Here is a 15,409-nt window from a genome sequence, read left to right on the forward strand (position 1 = left end):
AATGCAGGCGCAAGAATTCCATTGGGTCATAAAGCTAGCCGAGGTGGAGAGGTAGAGATGCTCAAGTGGGATCCCCCAAGCTTCCAGATAGATTCACACATATCAATAGGAGGACTTATACTGGAAACAGGCAATGAGAACTCGGACAGCTTAGTATTATCCCATGAAATACTATCTCCCCAGCTGACTTTTGGGGAAGGGGGTAACCTAGGTAGCCCGCCCCTTCCAAAGATAAAGAAAATTACTATATTGTCTTGGAATGTTGCGGGCTTGTCAAATAAGTTGAATTGCACAGAGTGGGGATCCTTTAGTAGACCACAAGGATATTTGTCTCTTTCAGGAGACTTGGGCCAGGGAGGAACATTCCAGAGAGGGTTTTGTAACATTCTATGTCCCCGCCAGTTGGGCTGGTAGAGGGCGGCCGTCAGGTGGTCTTGCAATCTGGGTAGCTGCCCACTTGGGCTGTACAGCAGAGATTATGACTACGCACTCTGCAGATCTTCAGTGTATACTCCTCAAATGGCCAAATGCTTATAAACTGGCCATTGTGAATGTGTACTCGCGCCCAGTCGGTTTGAATTTGGACTCGCCCACTATAACTGAATTGTCACATTTCATTAGCTCACTTTCTGGTAGTTGTCGCCTTCTAGTGGCGGGAGACGTCAACTGCCAGTTTGAGCCGCTATTAGGGGTGAGTGAGGGTGCCCTTTTGTGTGAGGATGACCATTGGGGGATTCCACCATGTCAATCACCATGTCTAAAATCGTGGTCTCCCCAGGCAGTTCAGATCATGTCCTTCACATTAAATAATTCCTTGAGGGCCTGTAACGAGCGTACCCTGTCTGATAGCCCCTCAGTGTGCACTTTTAATAGGAAGGGGCAGGAATTGCGGATAGACTATATGCTAGTGGAGGTGAGCATGTGGTCTAAGGTTCTTGATTTTAGAGTAATTTCTAGGGCCGATAGTGACCACAATGCTCTTTGTCTGGATATGGCGTTCCCGGGCCCCAAGACAACCTTTACTCCAGGAATGGAGGATTTGGGGGAAGGAACACTAGTATTATCTAACAACGGGCGAAGGGTTAATTGGGGCAGAATAGTAGACTCACCAAAGAAAATAGCAAAAATGTATTATCTGGTCCATTCACGATTTACAGAGATAGACAGTCTGATCAGCCAACCCAAGTCTTTAGAATATAATGAGAAACTAGGCTTTATCCACGCAAATTTAGTTACTGGGCTAGGAGATGTCTTCAATCCCTTGGCACCCATAAGGAAGAATAAGTCTCCTGTATCGGCACGGTACAACTCTGCATGTAGAAAAGCTAAGACTGAGCTGATCCTCGCAGTCAAGTCCGATACTGAGAAAAACATAATACACTATCTCAGACGGCGTTACAAAGATGTGATGACACATGCAAAGAGAGAATGGGACTGGGATAGGTGGCAAAATTTAACACAAGCTCTGGACTCAAGAGACGCACGCAGGTTCTGGTCTTTAATTAACACAGGGTCAGGGGAACCTAAAGTTGCGGTAGATCCAAATATTGATGCCCTGATTTGGGAGTCCCATTTCAAGGATCTTTATTGTGAAGAACCCTGTACACAAATTCTTACTGGCCTAATGGATTCAAACGCACAATATGACACCTTAGAGTTTACGTTGGGTGAAGTGCACAAAGCTATAGGGAGACTTGCGAGGGGTAAGGCCCCAGGTTTAGATAGACTTCCTGGGGACTTATTCAAGCATGAACCTGAGATCTGGGCCCCCTACCTACTTATTCTCTTTGATGCAATTGCAAGAGGTATGGAGATTCCTCGTACATGGCTGGGAGCGGAGATAGTCCCAATTTTCAAAAAGGGCTCTCCTCTGCTCCCAGCCAATTACAGGCCAATAAGCCTTATCGATGTCCCTCAAAAACTTTTTGCACGCCTGGTATTGGACCATCTTCTGGATTGGATGGAGGAACATAAGGTCCTAAGTCCACTTCAAGCAGGGTTTAGGAGGAACACATCTACCATGGACCAGGTCTTTCGCCTTATTCTCCTTTATTGGAAAACGGCAAAGATAGAGGGTGGCAGCCTCTACATGGTATTTGTGGACCCCAGGTCCACGTTCGATCTAGTACCAAGGAAGAAATTGTGGTGGGTTCTTCAGGAGTTGGGTGTCCCACCACAAATTTTGCATATATTGATAAGGCTTCATGATGGGAATTTTGCCCAGGTCAGATGCGGAAGGAATGGGGCATTGTCATCTAGGTTCCCAATTGGCAGGGGGGGTGAGACAGGGTTGTGTCTTAGCACCAACCCTGTTTTGCCTCTATGTCAATGGTGTAATTTCGTATCTTAACGGCGTCCCCAATAATGACGCACCAAGGTTGGCGGGCAGGAGGGTACCAGCAATCATGTTTGCTGATGATACCCTCCTGCTCTCCAAATCCCCTATGGGGATACAGCGGATATTGGATGGGTTCGGGGATTTTTGTAGATCCAGGGGCCTTGAGATAAATGCCGACAAAACAAAGTTTGTGATATTCAATCCCACGGCTTCTAGACGTTTAACCCCGACCCTGGGGTCTGTAGGGTTGGAAAGGGTTAATACGTTTCAGTATCTTGGGGTAACATTACATGAAAACCTCTCCTGGGGACCACAACAAGCAAAATCCTGTTTAAAGTTGTCCCAATTGGTGGGTGGCATTTTGAAGGCCTCAAATTCATCTACATTCAAGCCAGTAAGTCCAGCCCTGGAGATTTATAAAACTCAAGCCAGGGCTGCAGCACTTTATGGTGGTGAGCTGTGGGGTCATTCTGCTTGTCCTGAAATTTCTAAATTGGAATCCAATTATGTCAGACGGCTGTTGTCACTCCCACAAAGTACCCCACTTTTCCCGCTCAGGTTAGATCTGGGACTCCTACCTATAGGAGATGAATTAGCACTGAAACCATTAAGGTTCTGGCATAGGCTATGGACCACTGCGGAATTGTCACACTATAGACAGGAGCTGAAGCAGGTATTGAGCCTCTGTAATCCAGATAAAATACCTTGGCTGGCTTTTGTAAAACGAGAACTACAACGCTTGGGTTTGCGTGATATGTGGAGTGATCCGGAAAGGGGGTGTTTAGAGTTATCCCGCAGGACCTTGGCAGGGCTCTTCAAAGAGAAGAGCCTGAATTTGGCACTATGTACCTCTAATGTTGGCACCCTTACTGTATCATTTTTGGCCTCCAGAAGTTCGTATAAATTTGAGGATTTTATGGATATTGTTTTTCCAGTTTTAGCAAGAAAACTTTTTATTCAATGGAGATATGGTACTCTCCCTCTCAAGGTGTTCACAAGCAAATGGTCTGCTTCACTAGACAAGACCTGCCCAGGCTGCAATTGTAGCACGGAAGATGAAATGCACGTGCTCTTCTTTTGTCCCGCCTACAGTAAACATAGGAAGTACTGGCTGATTCCGCTATGCAGAAACTTAGGTTTTAAAAACTGTCTACAATCATTTAGAATTTTAAAGACTAGCACCTCAAGTCCAGTTGTGTTTGCAGTAAGCAAGTTCTTGACAGCCATGTGGACGAGAAGGCGTAAATTAATGTCTAGTTAATGCAAACTGGGGAAAACTGTGTGTTCACTATTTTCCTAATTATAAATATGGACACTATTTTTATTTGTAATTTGCAACTCAATGGACCTTTTTGACGTGATTCTATATTTATTTGTATATTATGTTAATGGTTTTACTGTTGCATCTTTTATGGCCTAAAATGGCCGAAATAAAGAATTTTTGGATTGGATTGGCAAAGTACCAGACCACGGAGCACTCGGTGCGAGTAGGCTGTAGTTCTTTGGTGCAAATACTGATCAGGGTCTACACAGAGTCCAATGCACAAGCTCGGGAATCACCAACAAGCATATGCACTTGCAAATGGACGCCGTGCACAGGGGTTTGGGTTATGCAGTCCCCACAAGAGATACTGGCCTCAAACTCAGTGAGAGGACAGATCAACCTCAGGGATCCTGAGAAACCCACCTCTTGTATTGCTGAAATCTTTGGAGTCCGCAGGAGCTCAGAAGCAACAGACTGTTTGGTTGTGGTTAGGTGCCTGGGCATGCAGGGGAGTGACTCCACTCCAAGGGAGATTCTTTAGTTGTCTAAGTGCACCACAGGTCCTGCATGGAGCCTATATGGACCAAAGCACAAACTAAGCTTCGGAGGGAAAGGAGGACGAAGTCAAGCTCAGTCGAGGTCCAGTGAATTCCAGAGTGTCCAGACGGTCGAAGGTCAGTGGTTTCTTCTGGTAGAATCTTGTTCATGTAAAATCTAAAGTCTTACAGCCAGGTAAGCCCTTTTGTACCCACAGGAGAGGGTTAGACAGATCAGGGGACTCTCCTAGGGGAGGGGAAGGACAGAGGGGTGGCTAAACCCATGTCCTTTGTCCAGTGTTGCGCCAGAGCAGGAGCCAATGGCTCCCAGAACTGGTTTGAGCTGGACTATGCCAAATGTGGCCCAAGTGCAGACTTTCACGCACTCTCAGAGTGCACCCACCCAGCTCCAAAACAGTAAATCCTGTCTGGGAGGTGATCACACCTCCCTGTGACAGGATGCCTATTGTGCTGCCTTCCTCTGCTCGAGCTTGGCTCAGCAGCAGGAGGGCAGAAATGTGTCTCTGGTCGGCAGCATCCATTTTGTGCTGTCTGGGTTGAGAAGGCTGGCACCGGTTAGACCAGTGACCCCACGAAGCTTGCTTCAGAAGGGTGGAATCATACCTCCCACACCAGTTACTGGTGTGGAGGTATGATTCCAAGGTGTTTAATACCAAACACGATATGTTTCTATGCAGCCCTTTCGAGATAGCAGGGTATCAAAACACACAAGATGATGGACGGAATGTTGCACATTGGCAAAACATTCACCCCCAGTCACAGATCTGGGTTTAATCCATCGTTATATTGCTCACCACGCCACCCCAGTTCAGACATGGCCATATGCAAATCAGTCTTGACCCTGTGCTTCATGGGAACAGTCCAGCCCGAACTGCCAAGCCATGTCTTCCCTGGAACGGAATCAAACATCCTCGGACCGGTTTCGGGGTTTCACCCCTCTTCAGCCAGGATAGCTTGACTCCTGTGGCGTAGTGAGCATGGGACCCACGTCTGGGCATACCCTTTCCACATAGGGCAAACAGCAAACACCCTCCGGCCATCACCAGGGCCCCGTCGCTGCCAGCGCAGCCGAAGTATCGCGGCCCCCGGAGCTGAGGAGGCCGCCGTAGAGCAGCGAAGGCCGCGTAGGCCCGAAGCCAAGAACCATCCTAACCTGACGGGGGCGGACTGCCGAACGCCGCCCCCGCCGTTGCGCCATTGGTTGGTTCGGCCGCGCCCCCGCAGACCGCACTGCCATTGGCGGCTGCGGGCCCCTGAAGTAGCTATTCTCGTGGGCCACCCCGCCGGGAGTGACGACAATTAACGGGGTGATGATTATTTCAGCGCCCAGCGCCCCCTTCTCCTCAGTGACGCCCCAGCTCGGGGCGGGCAGGCAGGTTGGGCAGGACTGGTTAGGGGGGATCCAGGCAAGGTCGGGGAGCGCAGGGGTCACAGCGCTAGTACCTGGTTGATCCCCCAGCAGTCCAGCAGTAAGTGGTAGAAAGTTTCAGCAGTAAGTTTCAGTTGTAAGTTTCAGCAGGAGGTTTCAGTTGTCTTAGTGGCGCAGTTGGCTCTGGCGCCCTTAGGGGTTCTGTTCCTTGGGGGGGGGTAGGTTGAGTTGGTGACTAGTTCGCTCCTAGTCAGGCTTGGTAGGTTGCTCCTGGGTTCCCCTCCCGCTGGGCTAGATCAGTGGGCTAGTTCAGGATCCCTCACTCACTTAAAAGGCAGCACCTAAGCCCTGTCACTTTCAGAGGCATAGGTCCCTGACTATGCCCTACCGCCTAAAACTCCTGCGTGGGTTCCCCAGGTCTGAGTCACTCCAACCGACTAAAAAATGTTCCCTCCGTCTCTTAAGTAGCCCTAGGTCAGGTGACCACTCTCTAAGGCGGCAAAATTGAAACCCCACCTTTCTTCTAGAAGGTTCCAGCACATTCCAGGAGCTTCCCCACTCTAGGTATAGAACAGAAAAGGCGGGCTGGTGTCGCAACATTGTTGTAGGGTCCCAGCCAGCTCCTGGCAGCTAGGGTGCTACTAGAAAGGCCACTCCGCAGTAGCAGGGGCCTGTGGCAGCCATCTTAGGGGAAGAGAGCACCTGCACCTTAACACTGATTGGCAATGAAAAGGCGCCCGGAGACCTAAGTCCAATGCAAAAAGAGGGTGGAAAGAAATGAGGCAAGGGCAAAAATACAGGGGGAGACCACCCTAGGGCTGACAGGTCTAACACATCCGGAAGCGGCAAATTGAGGAGTGGAATGCTACAGCCTCGTTTTTGCCCCAAAATCTGTATCACTGACATGATGATGAAGACAACCCCCAGTCCATAGACTCAGTCGCCACCAAAGTTCAACCAGAAAGTGTTCATGGCTGTCGGGGAACAGACTTAGTGGCACCGGAGCTGAAGGGGTATGCAGTCGGCAATGAGGCCAGTACAATGATATAAAACCTGCCATAAATAAATCAAGACTGAGTTCCCAATGTGTGACCTACTCGACCGCAGTGTAGGCCCGAGGCAGCGGTCAGCAGGGGCCCACAGCCACGTGTCAATTTTTTGCGATGCACAGAATTAGTGACACCAGAGCAGTTGTTGGCAGTGTTCGATCACCTCTGTAACGAGGATCCTTTTTTCTTCCAGACTGCACCACATCTTCCTCTTACTCCTCCCCATGCGTTCAATGATATGAACTCTGCCATACACATATCAAGACTCAGTTTCAACTGTGTGACCTACTCGACTGCAGTGTAGGCCGAGGGCAGTAGTCAGCAAGGGACCACAGACAGGTGTCGTGCAGATGCTATGCGCAGACATGGTGGCACCACATCGAAGGGAGTACAGCTTTATAAACTCTACCATAAAGTGTGTACTCTGCCATTGCGTAATCAAGACTCAGTTCCAAATGTGTGACCGACTTGGCAGCTGTGTAGGCTGGTGGAGTATGTCAACAAGAAAGGAGTACTGCGGGCCTGTGTTGCGGACACCGTGATGGTCTGAGGAGGCTACTAAGCTCACGGACCTCGGGCTTGGGGCTTGCACCGGCATGTGGTGGGCCCTCCTTGACACGCGCCGGTGTCTGCAGGTGAGCAGTGAGGCCTGGGTGCGCAGGTGTGGGCAAGACTGGTTCGGGGACAAGCGGGCCGTGGTGCAGCAGGTGCACAGGATCGCAGGCAACACCGCTCACGGCGAAGGCATCGGCCTCATGGCGAGCGCCGCCCTGGCAGAGACGTTGGGCATTCCGGAAGAGAACCACGCCCTGAGCTACGTGCTTTTTATTCCCACCCCTACGGTGGCCTGGCGTACGCTGGGCTGGCCCACTCCGCTCACACTTACAGGGGGGACATCACAAGCTACATTTCAGGGATCTTCCCCACTGGCTGGGGTGACATGGTTGCGTCCACTGTCCACTACACTCCATACACGAGCAGTGCACGTGGACATGGATATGTGTGTGGTCTGCATACTGCAGTCTGTCCAGCACATCTCCGCCACACTTGGCATTGTGTACCTTCTCATTCATGGGTCACTTGCCTCCGTCGCACATGCCTGGTTTCCACCTCTCCCCACATTCCGCTATTGTGTGGCTGAGGTCCCATGCCGTTGATGGCTCACGTTGTGTGGATGGGCCCTGGTGGGTGGGCATGTCGTTTGTCATGTTGAATGTGAGTCTGTGACGTGTGCATTCCCAGAGTTGTGAGTTGCGTGATTGTGGAGTTGGAGGGTGTGGTGTGTTCATTTGGTACTTGCCAACGAGCAGTGCATTTGCATGGGTGCCATCCTGTTAGTGCTGGTTGTTGATGATGAAGTAGGAATCGTACACACAGCCTGGGTAGTTGGCGACGACATTGGTGGCGATTCCCAGGTGGTCCACTGTTGCCGGCACATTGATGGAATGCGTGTGCTTTCTGTTGAGGTGCAGGGTCACCAGGGGGCACAAGTTGGACATGTGTGCAGTCAATTGCCCCCTGACACGTGCGGGCAGCCAGCTATGGCGTTGATGCCTTGCTTGGTCTCCAGCTGTTCCTGCGCAGTGTGGGGGGAGTATAGGTACTGGGGTACCAAGCTGATGATGGCATTCAAGACAGTTATGATGAACTTTGATAGGGCTGGCTGTGAGACTCCTCCGACTCTGGCAGTTGTTGGTTGGAAGGTCCCAGAGGCCAACATGTGCAGCACAGCCAACAGCTTCACCTCAACTTCCATATTCAGACCAACCCCAGGACCACGCTATGCGGCACCCTCATCTACAGACCGCCAGGACCCCGTGCCCAGCCCGCCACCACCATCGCCGAGCTCGCCGCACCCCACGCCATCACCTCCACGGACTTCATCCTGCTCGGGGACCTAAACTTCCACCTCGAAAACAGCCAGGACCCCGACTCCACCACATTCCTCGAGAACCTCGCCATCCTAGGACTGAAACAGCTCATCTGTACTCCCACCCACAGAGCGGGCCACACCCTCGACCCCATCTTTGCAGCCAGGGAATTTCACTGCTTTGTCTCCTGCTGCATCGACAAGCTGGCACCTCTCCGCCGCACCGCCAAACAGCGCCCAGTGAGGGCCGCCTGGTTCACCACCGAACTCCAAGAAGCCAGACACTCCTGCAGACGCTTGGAGAAAACCTGGAGGAACTAGAAGACCACGGAAGCATTGAACAACCTAAAGGACTACCACCGGCATATAAGGGACACCAAAAGGACCTTCAGCAGAGACAAAGTCAAGACCAACGCATCCAACGTCAAGGAACTGTTCAACATCATGCAGCGGTTCGCAAAACCCACCTGCGAAGCCACCGACATTACACCCTCGCAGGAACTCTGCGACAAACTCAGCTCCTACTTCCACCTGAAGATCAAGGCTCTCTACGACAACTTCAGCGAGCCAGCAGAAAACAGCACCACACCACCCACCACCACCGAGAAACTGACCATCACCTCCTGGGCTCCGCGTCCGTCGAACACATCTCCTCAACCATGAAGAAGACGCACTCAGGAGCTCCAACGGACCCCTGCCCCCCTCACATCTGCCACAGGGCCGCCACGGTCATCGCACCTGAACTAGGACGAATAATCAACTCCTCCCTCATATCCGGCATCTGCCCAGACGACTGGAAGCGTGCAGAGGGGAAACCCCTCCTCAAGAAACCAACGGCCAACCCAACTGACCTGAAGAACTACCTGCCCATCTCTCTCCTCCTCTTCGCAGCCAAAGTCACCGAAAGACTCGTGAACGCCCAGCTGACCACCTTCATCGAAGAAAACTCCATCCTAGACGTATCCCAGACTGGCTTCCGCAGCAACCACAGCACCGAGACCACCCTTCTCACCGCCACCAATGAGATCCGCATGCTGCTTGACCAGGGACACACCGCAGCCCTCATCCTCCTAGACCTCTCCGCAGCCTTCGACACCGTCTCACATCGCACGCTAGCCACCAGACTCCACAATGCAGGAATACAGGGATCCACCCTTGACTGGATACAATCCTTTCTCTCCTGCGGAACCCAGAGGATCAGACTCCCCCCTTCCCTTCCGACCCTACTGACATCATCTGCAGAGTACCCCAGGGATCTTCACTAAACCCGACGCTCTTCAACATCTACATGGCCCCCATCGCCGCCATTGTCAGACAGCACGGGCTCAGCATCATATCTGATGCAGACGACACCCAACTCATCCTCTCCCTCACCAAGAACCCAGAAATCACCAGACTCAGCTTCCAGGAAGGAATGAGAAACGCAGCAGCCTGGATGAAGGACAGCTGCCTAAAGCTCAACTCTGAGAAGACCAAGGTCCTCATCCTCTGACCCTGCACCTCTGCCTGGGACAACACTTGGTGGCCCTCCGCCATTGGGAGCCCACCCACCCCGACAGACCACGCTCAGAATCTCGGCATAATCCCCAACTCCTCCTTCTCCATGAACCGCCAGATCAACGCTGTCACGTCCACCAGTTTCAACTGCCTCCACATCCTACGTAAAACCTTCAAATGGATTCCCCCCGACTGCAGAAAGACTGTCACCCACGCACTCATTACCAGCAGACTAGACTACGGCAACACCGTCTATGCCGGAATCAACAAAACTCTTCTACACAAGCTCCAAACCAACAAGAACACCGCAGCCAGGGTTGTCCAAGGGACACCACGCCACAAACATATGACCCAACACCTATGAAGCCTCCACTGGCTTCCCGTCGAGAAGAGGGTCACCTTCAAACTCCTCACCCACGCCTACATATCCCTCAACAAGATCGGACCCAAATACCTCAACGACCAAGTATATTTCCACGTACCCAAGAGGAACCTCCGCTGACCTCACCCTAGCAGAGGTCCCCCGCATCCACAAAACAGAACTGGCAGGAGACTTTTCTCCTTCATCGCAGCCAAAGCTTGGAACGAGCTCCTGGTCAACATCAGACGCTCCCCAACCCTCCACACGTTCAGGAAGGACCTCAAGACCTGGCTCTTCGACTGACCCAGAGCTGCTTCCCCCCCTAGTGCCTTGAGGCCCCTTACGGGTGAGTAGTGCGCTCTATAAACCTCTGATTGATTGATTGAGCTTTGTCTGCAGAGGGATGTTGGTTGTCCGCTGTGTTGGTACCATCAGCCTGTGGGCAATGGTGGTCAGGATGCATAGGATGGTTGTCCTTTTGAGCCTGTAGTGGGCAATGACATTCTCTGGTGTCGGGTCTGTGAGGTTGGTGCGTTTTATGAAGGTCCTCTTTCTTGGTCTGCGCTGCCTCTGTGGTGGTCCTGGGGGGAGGGGGTTCGGGGGCGGTCCTGGCTGTGGTGGCGGTGGGTGTTGGGACCCTGTTGGGGCTCCGAGCTGCATGATCAGTGGCTCCATGGCATCTGTTGATCTTCAGGTGTGGCTGTGGTCTGGGCTCCCTTTTCTGGTGCCGGTTGTCGTCCGACTTTGCACCAGGTCAGGTGTTAATTTCCTGCTGCTAAAGCGCCTTATCGCATGTTTTGTGATCTTAACGCCGATCGGGCTGGTCGTTGAGAATGTTGAGGTGTGGTGTTGTCTCGGCTTTTTGCTCGGGAACGCCTACTCTGTATCTCATTAGCGATAGTTGCCAGGGTCATCCGTGGTGATGTTTTTTGAGGATGCTATCGCCGGAAAACTGGTGATATCGGCTGTTTGTACCAGCTTGTGAATGGGGTGATAAATTTATCGCGACTTTGGCTGCGATAAAGTGCCGATAAATCGGCGATAGGTCCTTGAGAATATGCCCCAATATTTTTTAATTAACCTAGGACCAATAAAATAAAATGTTAGAGTATGCTACCTAAACTAATTAAATGTGTCTTAATTTCAACATTTTAATTTAAAATATAATTTTGAAACAATGTCAAAATAACTTAATTAACATTAGTTCCTATGGGGTATTTATCTATTTCCCTGCCTCTATTGTTTCGTATGGGAATGTGCTATAGTACATGTGAATTACCAAGGGTGCTGCTTGACTTACTCCAAGGCTGGTTTAGAGTACGTGTACATCTGTTTTGACAACTTTGGCGCTGCAGTAACTTTGAAAGTGTAGTTTGTAAATTTCAATGGCTTTACTCTATTGCGTGTTAGTGTTAGTATTAGCATGCCCTTCACTGAACCCCTCCTTAATTTTCCCCAAACCCCTCAAATCGACTAGTAAGAATTCCCCATTTTCCAGCCACTCACACTTGTCCCTCCCACATTAACTGCAAAATCATATGTGTGGAGACCTCTGCTACCTTGGCAGCGATTGAGGCACAGAAAAGATACGAGAGGTGGAGGTCTTCATCCATAAGTTGGTGAATAGCATTTAGCAGTACATGATAGTATTACTGTAGTTCTACTTTACATATGATGAAAGGCAGGCTGTAAATTAGGATCCTAGGTTCAACACTCTGAAGTTTGCATTCTGGGACTTGCAGTTCAATGTACTTTAAGGAATAGAAAAGTACATGCCCAAGGATTCCAGGTATTGTTAGTTAAAATAGTCAGGAGTTGGTGAAGGGCCACTTGGCCTCAATCACAATTTTGCAAATGTGAGCACTTTCTCTAAGGTCAACAGTATTACATTCTTTCCATTCTGGAGTGCTCAGTAAATGTTTGCTAGTAGCATTGCCGGTAGTGCTTTAAAAACAACTACTGAAGCTGCAAACTGTAACCTTTTCTTACCTACGGCTCCCAGAACCAGAGCTCTAGGAGGGGCTGGTAGCAACATCGAATTGGGCATCATTAATCCACTAGGCCTCTCAAAGGGCACTGCACTCAAAAGCCTTACGATGGGTTTGTATGTTTGTGGAGTTTAAGGGTCTCAGAACTTGCAGTTTACATGTCCTCTTCAGTGGTTTAGCCTAGAAAACTAAGTATTTCTTACATACAGGCATGGACAGCGACAACTGAATGAACCTGTAGTGACTCCAACCACTAAAGAAACTTGCTGACTTTTCTCCTATCTGTCTTTGATATAACTAATCCACTGCTGCCAACAGGACATTCATGCTATGGTTCTTAGCCCCTACGTGTAATCATCAACAGAAAAGTGGGAATTTTTGATGGGTCACTGAAGATCCTTTGCAATGTGAAAAACCATGTTGACTGTGATGATCATTTAATCTGGCCCAGCTCCAGAGGTTTTTCACCTCTGGACAGTCTTTACTTTTTATGTGCAGAGACTCCGCAGTTGTAAAGATAATACTAGTAAAATACCTTTGTGAAAGCAATCGTACACTTAACACAAAAGTGTAAGTTTACATTTGTGAATCAGTCCCTCTGTCATTACTGGATAAAGTGTGATTTGCTGCCCTAGACGACACAACGTAGAATAAATGTACAATGCTTGTAAACACGTTAGCAGTGAATTTTTTAGTCTAACACAAAACAAATTCTCTTTTTCTTCCTAGTTATACATGTATCTGTATATATGTGTTTTACTAAAAAGGGCAAAAGAATCAAAGCAATTTATAACCAATCCTTATTTGTTTTGGAAACAGATCTTTTTGGGACTCCTGTTGTACGGTTCTTCTAAAATGTATCTCTTGCTTCAATCTTTACATTTCAAAGTATATTGATGGTAAGTTGAACTGACCCCTTTTCGTAGAAGATGCGGAATTCCTCTACCTCTTTTTCTGTGTGAGGTTATAGGATATACTATGATGGCTGGAGTCCATGTAATATTTGACTCTATACAACACGCGGAGTACCCTAAAATTCAACAATCACGACTTGAACCCCATGAATATTCATTAAATTGACACATATGGAAAGGGGATGAAAAGTTACTAGCAGGCTCCAGCCATCATAGTATATCCTATAACCGGACACAGAAAAAGAGGTATAGGAATTCCTCATTTTACACGAAAAAGGGTCATTTTAAAATATGTAAATTGAAAGAATTTACTGATCAACTTACCCTTAATATACTTTGAAATTTAAAGATTGAAGCAAGAGACACATGCTTCAGGAACTGTACAACAAGTGTCTCAAAAAGGTTCTTGCGTTCCCCATATGTAATTTCAGCATTCTGGGTAACCTTTTTTCTGACAAGGAATCTATTTTACAATAAGAAGTGAAAATTATTTTTTGTTCATTGTTTGTCCTGAAGAAAATGATGAATTAATCATTTGTTTCACTGAAACGCAGCGTCCACATTTTGAAAATCTTTTTAGACGTTTTGAAAATCGTTTTAGACATTTTAAAAATCTTTTTAGACATTTTGTAAATCTTTTTAAGTATTGCTATTATTTGTAATCTTGTGATACATTTGTATTTGTTTTCACTATGAATTGTGAAATTTGAAAGTAATTGTTATGATCCTTTTAATATTGACAAGATGAAAATGCACATGTGATAATCCACCTATACACATGATTTCAATCTGTCTGTTTTATTGTAATAAATTCCAGTCAATATATTTTAATTATAAGAAGGTATTTTTTACATTATTGATGGTTAATACAAATATTTGTTTATATACCTAATTTTTCTGGTTTTGAGCATTTTTAATCCTTATAATACATAGGTGTATGATTATGTTAATCTATTTCCCAAACAAATAAAGAATTGGTTATTAATTGTTTTGACTCTTTTTTCCTTTTTAGTAAAACACATATATACGGATACATATTATAACTTGGAGGAAAAAGGGAATTTGATTGTGTTAGATTTTATATTACCCGGTCCCTTTTTTCTAAATAAGGGTGGCTCTCTTGTGTTTTTGAGTGAACTTTTTAGCGCCCTTCATTCCCTAAGCATCCCAAGTGCTGGAGAAGATGGAGTACATCAAAAAAAGATAGCGATCAGTAACCACAATAAGAAACCTTTATGATACCCTCCTAGAAACTAAGACAATTTATGGAGTCTGATTTTTACTGTAATGGGACCGTTTACATTACCCTGTTGCTTTTAGCACTTATTTCCATTCCATTAAATTACACAACCATTTAGAAGTGTATCACAAATGGTTCAAGTGTTCACAAAGTGGCATTCCTCTTTTTCTCAGCGCCCCATGACCTGCGTCTCAAAAGAAACATTCCCCTCAATACCAAACAACCCATTTCTACAGCTCGCTACATGCCACTGTCCAAGGCTTTAGAAACGGAGGCAGCTTAGAACATCAATAGGCAAAAACAAGGCACCCTCCAACACCCATGCAAATTCTTTGCAGAACCAACTCATTTTTCAAAGACAGAACAGAGTACCTAAAATCCAGCCATTCATCCCTAAACTTATTTGTTAAACTAGTTAGATTGGCCCTACTTAACTTTTAATCCACTTTTTTCCCAACCATGTACCACGAAACAACAAAAATCTGTTCACTCAATCACTTTGCAGAAGGCAAGTCCAAGTCACATTCTTTCAGATGAAAAGCATCTCTGAGGAATGCTAGAATTTACCAACTCTTATGTGCTAAACCCTCGTCATACAGGTGCATTGGAAGTTGATTTTATTGTGGGATTCATGTATGGTGCCTGTAGCTCAAGAACAAGGGGATGAAGGTAGGTGAGGTGGCTGGAAATACTTTGACTTCTGGTGCTACATTGGCCACCAGCAAATGCTAGATTTTCTGTAGGTGTGGTCAAATATTGTATGTAATTGTAATTGATTTTATATAACGCTTACTACCCCTGACAAGGAGTTGAATCGCTTTTCGGGCGAGAGGCACGCTACTCCAGAACCCAAAAAGGATTAGTAGTGGATTAGTATAGAGAAATATGAATTAATTTGAGCTGTGGACATGTGAGCCTGTTAGTTGGTTTGTAAAGTGGAATTGAGGGATAGAAGAGGGAAG

Source organism: Triturus cristatus, chromosome 5_1 (genome assembly GCF_964204655.1).
Source record: "Triturus cristatus chromosome 5_1, aTriCri1.1, whole genome shotgun sequence".
Lineage (NCBI taxonomy): Eukaryota > Metazoa > Chordata > Amphibia > Caudata > Salamandridae > Triturus > Triturus cristatus.